Source organism: Nicrophorus vespilloides, unplaced genomic scaffold (genome assembly GCF_001412225.1).
Source record: "Nicrophorus vespilloides isolate i.1.1-1 unplaced genomic scaffold, Nicve_v1.0, whole genome shotgun sequence".
In the NCBI taxonomy this organism is placed as follows: domain Eukaryota; kingdom Metazoa; phylum Arthropoda; class Insecta; order Coleoptera; family Silphidae; genus Nicrophorus; species Nicrophorus vespilloides.
In genome coordinates, this window is record NW_017099231.1 from 8639 (window position 1) to 21268 (window position 12630).

Consider the following 12630-nt stretch of genomic DNA (forward strand, 5'->3'; position numbering starts at 1 on the left):
TAAACTTATTATAAATTAATAATACTATATATTGATGTTATGATGTTAATACAAAGTAGCAAAATGTTTGAAATTAAACATGAATATATATTGGTTCCGCCAATATTCCGTTTGATACCGGACTAATCGAGGTTTAATCAAAATAAACTGCTATCTACATAGAAGAGTAAAAACTAGAGTTTATGTATAAAACAATAATTTTCTGGACTTACATTTACGGAATTAATTTTTATATAATTTAGTTTGTTTTGAAACTTTCAAACTGTACTATAGAGAATCCTGATGTGAGATGTTGATAGTCTTTCCAATTCATATTTTAATTATTGTGTGTTATTTATAAAATATTATTTTTCTATAAAAGACTAATTAGTTTTTTGTGACTCCTTTAATGCTTTTCCAAAAATTCAAAAAATTACTTTAAACTTAATTTTTGAGGCTACTGAATAATATAGTTGTTCCATAATATTTGTGTGATATTTCGGTGTACTTTCAGATTGAAATCTCGATGATTCTAAAAAGAAAAGACTTGAGTGCATATGGATGGCTTCGTTGGTTTTAACATGCCATTTCCTCAATTAGGGACATGCTGTATCATGTTTTAATGTAGCAACTATTGTCTGTTTTACTATTATAAATCTGATTTAAAGATAAGTTAACGGATGGAACCAAGTATATTTCGGTGAGATAAATACTTGATATATTTATAGCAATGATACTTAAATTATAGTAAGCAAAATCCCTTTTATATAAACATTTTTATAGAAAGTAATTTAATTTCTGTATAGTAATCACATTGTATGTAAATATTAAAATGTAATCTATTTAATTAATTCTTTTAATTATAATTAGTTTTAAATTATCTTTTGCAAACAAATTTTTATTAATTATCTTAAGTATATAATTAATATATAAAATATGAAGATTAATAGTATATGCAAAAAGACTGAATTCCTATGGTTTTTATTACAAATTTTAAATTAACTTGTAGAAAACAAATAGGGTACAAAATGTACAATTTTTCTTAGTAAAAACGTATACTGGTGTCTTTATCATTGTAATTATAAAATAAGAAATCTGTACAAAAAAATAGACGCTATTAAATAATTTAGTACTGCAAATTTGCTTTTATTTGTATAATAAAAAGCGATCGTAAAATTATCTATAAATTGCTTTAACTACGAATAAATGTTTAGTAGTACTGAAACTACTGTGCGTCTAATAAAAGAATGTCGAATAGATTTGGAAAATCTGAAAGTAAGAAAGAAAAAAGAAGAGAGAAAAAAACGAGGGTACAGTCAATTACCCAGAATACACACACAGTGGTAGTCAGTTTAAGTACCAATTGATGGTTATTTTTATTAGCACTTCACGTGGTCCGTACGATAAACGTAAATAAACCTCAACAAAATGTCTTTTTACAACTTCGTGAATCGCGTCCATTCAGTCCAATTTCTTTTAATTAACAACTTAATAGGCAATTAGCCTATCTCGTCCGAACCCGTTCCATTCCCATATGGGATACGCTCCGATCGGAGTTAAAATTAATCACGGATGGAGTAATCCTCGCATCATCGCGGATTTGTGAGTTGTTTATACGAATCGTTAATCCCCTGCATCATCATCATCATAACGAGCCCATCGTTAATAAATGATCACTTGGCATTCAACGTTGCCGTTGTTTCGTTTGTTCATCGAGGATCGGGTTTCAATTATAACGTGGATTTTCATATTAAATATGCAGTCGGTTCAATCCTCTAATTATAATTATATTTCCAGCCTAATGATTTGACATTCACAGAGATTTAACATGATTTATGAACGTTCGCGGCAATCATCTGCTATTGGATTTTTATTTTACATTTTTTTTTTAACAAAGTCGGTTCAGTTACCGTTGATAATGACATTTAATTTCAACCCTTTTTTCCAAGGGTAGGAAACGGGGGTCCGGTCAATTTGTTCCGTGCATCATGTGGTCGAATTCATCAGCCGACGAATTATCCGACCCGATGGACATTTAATAATACCTCCGACGTTAATTAAGTGACGCACGCAAACGAAACGTCCTCGTTGCGTAATCGAAAACCCAATGTTTGCTTTGGGCAAAGAACCGAAGGGGACAAACGTACAGTTTGCTTCTCTTGTTTTAGGCTATATCATTTGGGGTTCACGTCAAGTGTTCTTTTCTTTCATATATTCCTTTTGTTGCTTGTTCCTGGTTCTTCTGTTTTGGCTTTCGGAAAATGTACACGACGTGGCGGCAGCAACAGCAGCGGTCGGATGGCAGTAAAAACATAAAAATAAAATCTGTAATGGCCCAACAACTCTGCTCCACAGATGGTCCTGTATAATTTACAGTTGTACGTTGTTTTTGCTCCTTCTTCTTTTCCTTTCTTCTTCTCTTATTTTTTTTTCAATCTCCTCCTTTTATTTACTTCCATATAAGAAAGTGTGTTCAGTCACCATTAAATGCCATGATTCTCTTTTTTTTATTTGTTTTAATTCTGTAACTGTTTTCGCGTGCTTCTCGATCGCACGCACACATTTTGCCCGCGAATTTCTGCGATGAATTGCGTCGAAATCTTTAATGTCTTTTTTTTTTCCGGGCATTTATCGTATGTGTTAAATAAATTACATTTCTCTCGCGTTTTCTTTATTTTTTTATAGTCTCCTTTTTTGTTCTCCTTTTTTTCCATTGCTTCACTTTCATTTGAACGCATTCATATTCCGCACGCAAGCAACATATAATTTACATATCAATATTATTATGTATTCGCTTTTTTATCTTTCCTCGATTAATTTAATTTAATTAGCTACTGTTGCTACTTGCACAATTTAATTTACAAATAAAATTTATTTTTTTTTAAATAACAATGTTACACATTACAATATATTAAAATAAACCAAATTAGGGTGTGACGGTTTTAAAAAAATAAATTGTTATAGTTTTATTTAATATTATAGACATTTTTAAATTAATTTAAATTAAAATAAAATCAGTTGTAAAAATCCTTTTATTTCTATTTTCTTAGGAAATTTTAAATTCCATTTAAAATGTTTGATTACAAGTTGAAACTTGAAAACCAGTTTTTTGAAGTCAGTTTTTTAGTAATTTATTTTTCAATTTAAATTACTACAATAGAACTGATTAATTTTTATTAATTTATCAGTCTTAAATATTACATAAGTATTTGTTATGACGATATTGTTTCTATAAAAGAAAAAGCATATTTGAAAAAGTAATTCATATTAATAAAATTAAATATTTACTATAGAATTTATTTTGCACAAAAAAGATTTGGATTAATTGTTCTACCTATTGTATTTATTATTAAAATCAAATTCCCGACGTTCGAAATCCCGACGTTTGAAATGCCGACTGTATCGAAATATTGACGTTCGAAATCCCGATAACTATAATCACGACTGTATCAAAATCCCGACTATATCGACATGTCAACATTTTTAAATTGTTCCGAAGTGTAGTGACTTTTAAATTGTTATTAATAATAAATAATAATGAAATAATTAATTAATTGAATAAGCTAATTGTATTTGAGATTATTTCATAATGTTAAGGTTTATTATGACTAATTCAAGAAAATCAAATAAATTAATAATAATTTATTGTTATTAATAATAAAAGTGTAGCACAAGGTGATTACGCTCCGAAATAATTTAAAAATGTTATTGTAAAAATTTTCGATATAGTCGGGATTTTGATACAGTCGAGATATAGTTGATATAGTCGGGATAATGGTTGTCGGGATTATGGTTGTCGAGATTCTGATACAGTGGGGATTTCAAACGTCGGAATTTCAATAGACTGTCTTTCGGTTGCCCGACTTGCGATATAGACCCATTTTTAGCGAATACATAAATGGTGGATGCGCCGGGCAAAATAAATGTATTGCGTTTTATTTTTGTATTTAATTTAGTGAAATATTAAATTATACAAATTAGTTATTTATTCTTAACATTAGTAATTAGTTGATCAATATACTTAATTAAAAAAAATCAAATTATTTCTAAAAACTTTGGAAGTTAGTTCTGTTCTGTTACATGACAATTGCATTTATTATAAACAAATTTTGTTTATTATTTTAATAAGTAAAAAAAACTAAAAATTTACGCAAAAAGTAATGTCAATAGGTTTTTAATTGCAAATTGTATTTTTTTATTGATTTATAACGTATAATGTATTATGCAATATTTTAAAAGTAATGAAGGTGACAGTTCGTACAAAATATGGTCGAAATAGAGATTAATTGTTAAAAATCAGGAAGATTTTCCAGTTTTTTGTGCTTAAATTGCAAGATGTAGTTTTAACAAGACGGTAGGATTTTTGACTTTTTTTTTTGGAGTTTTTTTTTAAGTCTAATGTTTATGCCAACAAGCCCACGACCACCCACGCCTTGATGGAGGAAATTGAGTACTGTATCAACGAAATTTAGCCATTTATGCAAAAAAGAGATTGATAATTTCGACAAAAGTATGCGTCTATACAAAAAAACAGAGGAAGACATTACCCGATGTGCTATACATAACCTTATACTGCCAACTTTTATGCACATAACATCTACTTGTTATCTTATAAATGTGTCTCGATCGACTTTTCATAACGTAGTCTAAGTGGGGTGAAATGTGTGAAATACATACTATGTTTATATAAATACCTACGTAAAAAATGACATAATTATTTGATCGACAAAAATTGGCTTCACGATCAACTTGTTGACCAATTTGCTATTAAAAACTTGTATTTTGTATCAAAATTACTTCTTGGGTGAATTTTGGGACTCACTTTGGATGTATTTTATTTAATAATAAATAATTAGTGGACAGATAGACCTATGGTCAATTGGCCGCTGTAAAGTTAACTTTTTGTTTTATTTTTATATTTTTGTATGACAAATTATTGCAATAAATATTATTATCTAATAGTAGACAAAATTTCTTTCCGGACCAATGAAAATATTGTTTTATATCTACAAATTAATAGTCATAACATTTTTTTATTAATATTGACACAAGGCCTGATTTACATTATAATTCATGTAATTACAATAAAAAAAGATTCTTTACAAAAAAAGAACTCATACATGTAATTCTAATTAATTAATTAGTTAATAGTCAATAATGGAAAAAATAATATTGTATATGCATTGATTATTAGAGAAAGCGTAATTATTTAAAAGCACAAGCAAACTGATAATTAATACGCTTTAAAATTCTTATTGTTTTTAAACATGTTAATGATATTTTAAATACATATTATTATTAATTATTGCAGTTGTGTAATATTATAATATAAAACATAATCAATTCAAATGTAAGAAATCATATAATAATAAGAGAAAACATAACCTGATATATAATTAAGTATAATTGAACGTTTACGAAAAGTCCGATTTATATAATTCCACCGTAAACATAAAGAAGATCGAGCAAGAAAGAACAACCAAGAAAAAAAAGTATACAAAAGAAGGAGGAACGTGAACGAGTGGATAAATGTTAGCTTTTAAATTTTTAATAATAATCTATCATCCGAGACCGAGCAAGTAAAGTGAAAAGAAGCGAAGGAACGAAAGAAGAATAAGTGAAAAAAAAACTAAAGTTTGTACGCGCGTATAAAAAGCAAACATAATTAGGTCGATCAGATGCAAGGCCGATGGGAAACCTGGGATTCCTCCATACCCACTTGGTCTGGATGATATGTAAAAAAAAAAATAACCATCCAGTTCGTCGGCCCACCCCAATAAAACGTAACAGAAGAAAAAAAAATAGGAGAGTGGAATAAGAAATGGATGGATGGTGAGGAGAGAGGAGCTCGTCTCGGCTCTCCTTCCTCGTCATTATTTGTATTAACCAGAAGGGTTCGCCTACTGTCTTCCTGTTAATGTATGCATGTCCTTGCATATCATTAGGAGTATTATTATGCCCCGGCACAGAATGCCCATTTACATGTGTCTGTGCCGGAGCAGCAGCAGCGTGAGAAGAAGGATTTTTACCGGCCGGAAACCCTCCGTATCTGAGGGCACAAAAGGTAAGGTTAAATGGAGAAAGAACACGCTCTCTCTTACATAGTTCTAAATTTATGATAAGCAGATGATTTATATGCCAAATATATTAAGCATAGGGGAGCCTAGAAAATAATTTGTTTGCAATTTTCCAGAATTTATCATCTTTGTATTATATATTTTTTTCTTATAATGACCGGGTGTGAATAATTTTATGGAATATTATCATAATCCTTTATAACTTATACAATGTATTAACAATACAAAATAGCTTAAAAAATAATTAACAATTTTCACATTCACATACAAATCCGTAGAAATAAAAGTCTCTCACAAACATTTCACAATAAATTGAAAAAAATTCTTTTCTTTGACCAGAAAATATCCGAATTTGGAGCAACTAAAAACTTATATTTTGTAAGTAAAAAATATTATTTAATAAAAATTGAAGCAACAAAATTACGATTTCAAAATTTGCGAAAACATAAATGAAACACAAATAATACCCATGGGTCAAAATGACCCGTTTATTAAATTAAAAAAAAAAATCGAACAAAATATTATTTTTTACAAGAAACACAAATTAATTCTTATTATTTAGTTAATTTAACATCATTTAAAACAAATTTTGCACAATGCATATCAAAATTAATAATTTTTCCCATTTTGATACATGGGAAATCATAGTTTGAAAGCCAAATATTGATCATTCTTAAAATATCATCTTTACATATTTACTACATTCTTCAACCAAATAAGTACCTCTCGTACTTGAAAATACTGGAACAGCTAGATCAACGATTCTATTTTTGGTGACAAGATCTTGTATGTACAATTTTATGATTTAAAAATTCATAAGATATGGATGAGTTAGAAAAAAAATATAAAAAAATATTACGAGGGGATGAATTGGGTTTCTAAAAAGTGAATCGCAATGTGTAAAAACTTGGGAAACTCTGAGCTAAATGGTCAACCCCGTACAACAAATCACAATAGAATGCGAAAGAAAACAAATATCAGGTAGGTCACCATGACCCGTCTATGGTACTTACGGGTTAAGTAAATTTTATGAATGAAATAGTAACTATTTTTTTAAGTAAACTTATGAATTGAATAGTTCAGCAATATTTCAGGTAATCGGTTACGCCCAAATATCCCAAACTGTTCTAAACAAGAAATTTAAAAGGATAATTGACTGTACAAAAGAAAAACTCAATCATTTATATAAAAATATAATAATTTTGTGTACTATTTATTTGGAATTTATATTACTAAATTAAAATTTTCAAATCGGCTAGATTAAGAAATGTAAAATAAAAGTATTAATATAATTAGATGAATGTCGACATGATTTTTTGAGTAATTAAAAATTATGAGTATTTTATTGTCATATTACTATAAAAATGTGTTCAATTTATAAATTGTTTAATAAATGCAGATGGATACTATAATTAATGTAAATTAAATACATATTTTTTTTCAAAGAATGTTTAACCTTTATGAAAATTTCTGTACATTAAAAGCACTTCATGAATACAAATAATAAGGAATAATGTGCGGATCAGAAATTGAATAGAAGAATAAAATGGCAATTAACCAGAGATAGGTTTATTGTGATGCGTGAACTTCAAAGTTCAAATCGGAGCTAGAAGATGAACGGTATATACCCACTCGCCGCTCGCATCCAGCACATTTTAATTAGCTTTGGAAATACCTGGATCCCACGTCCAGATCGAAAGCAAAGGTATTTAGGTCCGAGACTCCTGTCCGACAATCGAAACAGGATGGAGCTGAAATGGAAAAAGTCTCTTAGCGTTTCCGACATTTACAGTTTGCACAATTTTAAAAACAACAATTACACACCATAAATCTTGCTGTCGATACGCAGCGCCGGGCATGCATAAATAAATAACAACATTGAAAGTATCTTTTCCGTACACTATGTATATGTAAGTGTGTGTATGTATATAGATACAGATATGTGTGCGTGTATGTATGAGAGTGTGTTCATTTTACATTTGCAGCCTTTCAAAGCGCGATATTAATTTGAATACAATTATTAATCGAGCCTCGGCGAACGAAAAAGGCAAATCTAATTAATATTAATACATAATAATTTGTGAAATTCCTTTTGCGCCGCGAGTATCCTTGGGGTGTATTAAAACCAACCCATATGGCATTGCTGGCCATTTACACCGGCAATATTAATTATGTAATTAAAATAATAATACGGGACAAGGAGTAAAGAGACTTTAATTAGGCCACTGACGCATGCCGTGTATATCATTTTTGTACGATATACATACACACACACTTTTCTACTCATACATACATTCATCGGTACGGCGAGAACAAGGTACAAGTACGAACCTTGACGTCGGATGGAAAGAGGACGAAGGCAATTACTTATGCGACAAGCTGTGCAAACGGACCCCAGAAAGACAACAAGAAGGAAGCGTTTTATTTATTAAAATGCCTCGCATACGGATTGTTTTTATATTGCGCAATTATATAATTATCACCTGGCCCCTTAGGGTACTTCATTTTTTGTGTTTGTTGATTTTTTTTCTGTTGTCCTCCTCTTGTATGTTGTTTTTCTTTATTTTGTTTCCATATTTATTTTGTTTTTCTGTCTCCGGGCGTTCTGAAGCTTTCAATTCGCAAACGTCCTTTTTATTTTCATTTTCGTCCTGCCTTCCTTCCTTCGCTGATAAAAAACTTATAATACTAGTTATTTCTCGGTCATAATTGCAAGCTTTTAGACATCAAATATGCAGAGAGAAATTCTCTACAGAGCTAAAAACAACATTAATTGCCGAGCCCATTAAATTGCTTTAATACGATACCATTTGGATTTCAATGTTTCCACTTTTTTTTTGTCTCCACCATTTGTTTGTTTAATCGTTGCAATTACTTCGAATCATTTTAATTGTACAGCAATCACTGGCAGTTTTTTTTGTTGTTACATCACAACCACATATCTACTTGTTATCAGTAGGCAACCAAATACACGTACTCATCATTTTATCTAAAACTTTATATACTTAAAGAATTATTAAACAGTTGCTTATGCATACCAAAATGTGTTAACAAATCATTCATACGGAAAACTTTTTATTTTAATTACTACGTTTCATTCATCTCATTCATATTTTTTGCGTATTTTCGAGAAACCACAAACGTCTGTCTGCTTTTTAAAACATTCTTTTGCACTCGTTAAATAAATTTGTTTTTCATCATTGAATATATTCCAATTTATTTGCACGTGGCATAAAATCTAAGTAGTTTAAAGTCCTTGATTAGCTACAAAGTATTGCTGTAATAATTTAAATATTTTTATATTAAGTTATTGTTTACTAAAATATAGATAAACCATTATTTATTATTAATATTAAAAATAAAATATAATTATACAAAGTTTAGTCAATATCAACAAGCAAAATAATATTTTTAATGTTTGTCATAATTTTTAAAACAATCTTACAAGCAAAGGCCTTGCGTTTTTTGAGACATCTTATAGTAGGAATTAAAAATATTTTTTCTTTCTATCAGAAAAAACACTGAAAACCTTTGCAATTATTTTACATTAATCTTATTTTTTTTATTTATTTATGTACTTATTATTGGAAAAAATATTGTCATTATTTGAAAAAAAATACTATATAATAAGTCTATTATGATTTAATAACAAGGATTAAAAACATTGTATATTTTGTTTTTTATCTGAAAATGAAAAGTTGTACCTGTAAATGGAATTGTAGGTAGTTGAATGGAGCGGTGTCAATAAATCAAAGCCCTATCACAACATTGTGACTCAATTTGGCATGTGGAGAGAGAGCGTGCCCCAATAGTGCAGAGTCAATAATAGATAATCGATTGTGCGATTATTGAATGGTGAACGTAGTTTGGGTCTGCCTGTGCCCAGGCAATAACATGTCGAACGGAATGGAATGGATATATACATTATCCGCATTATGTTTCCCCTAATGTGGGGTGAAATGTGTGGAAATCAGGTGGCGACAGGTGGAAAAAGGTGTTGCCGATGGGCTTCGAGTGCACTTCGATTATGGGCGCTATTCATTATATTGACAGGCCCCGAAAACCTTCACTACCTGCGCATCGACGTCTCCTACCTTTGTTAAAGTATTCCACCCCACAGTTAATAGGATGAAAATACCTCATTCTCCATTATTCCCATAATGCGAACACACACACAACTCACACCTCAACAACACTTCCTGTTGTTGAGGTTTCCTCCGATAAATACCATTGTCAAAACATCACACGACCCGTGCCGCTGTGGACGGTCGGTCGTCCTCATTGATCATGATATAGTCGATGATTTAACCGCCCCGCATATAATAATGTAAATGTAATTGCTTTCGACCACTTTCCAAATGTGAAAATCCTCTTTATGCAAGTCCGTAGTTCGGCTAATTGGGTTTAACATTTATTTCCCTTGCCGTAAAAGCAATTAATGGAACAATTCCAAATGCCGATTTCGTTCTGTTCGGTTTTATTGGCCTGCGGTGTTAATCGTTAATTGCGTTTTCAGTCCAAGATCCCGCGGGGTAATAACGAATGCGAACAGAGATAATCATTATTATTATAATTGTTATTACCAACTACAACAGTTTTATTCCATTCTTCTTCTTTTTTACTGGTCTCAAAGACAACGACGGTTTATACCAGTGTTTCTTTAACAGTTACATAAATAATTTTAAGAAAAGCAAATGAAAAAAAATTGTAATTACAATTAAAAAAAAAAAGTTTCTTATTTAGTTTTATTATATTGCAATAAATTCTGATAATACAATAAATATTTTATGTTATTATTATTAGAAAAGACATATTTTCTGATTTTATTCATTTTTCAACATATTTTACAACTGTTTCAAATAATTGCTATTTTTAAATTATTATAAATAGTTTTGTCGTTAATGTAAACCCAGACATAAGTAAACGTATTTCACTCAAGTTATAAAGGATTATGTATTTGGGGCACTGATTTAAAGTAGAGATTGTATTTTACTAGATGCTCTTCTAAATAGAACTCGTACTTCGTTTTGCATTAAGAATATTCTTTGTGACCTCAATTGTTCAGTATATTTATATATTTAGGAAAACTAGTTTGGAGCGAACTTACTCAAAGATAGTTATCGGATTATAATTAATAGATAACTACTTTGAAAGATCTTTTATTTACAAAATTTTATAAATTAAATAAAAGATTCTTAATTTTAATCTACATTTATTTTCACATTTTTATTGTTAATTTATATATTAACGTTAATGATATACAGTAGAACCTGCTTTTGTGCGGTACTTTTTTATGCGATTTTTTTTATGCGGTATATGAAATCCAACCAATTTCAGCGATGTTGACATCATTCTAATGTTTTATGTCAGTGTGCATATGTACAGCCTGCTCAAACAATTCTGTTAATCGATTTTGAACCAATTCATAACAAGAACATGCGCGTTTTGGATAAACACGAGTAGCAGTGAATTCTAAGGATGTTTTGATACATTAAATAATATTAAATACAAGTTGTTATGTTACATCTATTTTTGTTCATCTGGTACTATTCGATAATATTTCTTGTAGGATTCAAATCAATTGATATTATGTAGTTGAACACTCTTGTCATTATTATACAATACGATCATAAATCATAGTAACTATGTTATATGCATAAAAAAGGAATACTAAAATAATATATTAATTTTATATTGAAAATATTCAAATATTTTCCTAATACATATAAACAATAGGACAGTGTCTACTAGATGTATAGTATTCAAGAGTATTATTCAATAGTTTATTTCAGAAGTACTTTGTTAGTATATTATCCTCTTCTTCTTCAGCCGACAAATATCTACTCCTGGGCATAGCCATCTTCCATTTACTCCCACGTTGTTCTCTCCTTAGTAGTTTTTATCCGATTTTTTCCTCTATACTTGTTCGTATAATAAAATGTATTTTTTATAATTAAATAAATTAATAAGAGATATATTTGTATTGATAATTGTCATTTATCGCTAAGTTTCATATATTAATATTCACTTAAAATACATTTTATGTTAAGTTTCAACGAAGTATTATAGAAAAACAATGACTAATTCCGTGATAAGGGTAATAACTTGATAATTCGCATAGTATGATTGTAGATCGTTTTAAATGTTCTGACTATTGTAGATTTGAATATCTTCTAGACAGTCTAATCCACTGGAGTGGTGGTTTTAGACCTTCTAATTTAGAAGCAGGTTGTTTGAGAGTAGTAATAAATCTACGGGCTTCAAACTTATCTGAAAGTGATTATAGAAACAGGCGTCCACCATTTTAGCGAATAAATTTCACAAAATTCCGCAAAGCGGAGGAGAATTAATCGTCGGAGGGAAAGAGTAACCGACGTGTTAATGTCTTGTAGAAGGAGGAGGAGGAACAGGAAGGGGGATTAGCGTCGTGGGATTAGGAGGCGTCGGAGGCAGGGATTGTCTCAGTAATCTGGGGATAATGAGAGCGCAGCCTCTCCTCTCGGTGGCGGTAATTGCATGCAACGAGATTGCTGCTATTGTTGTTTGAATAACTGGTAAAACTGCAAACGCCCGT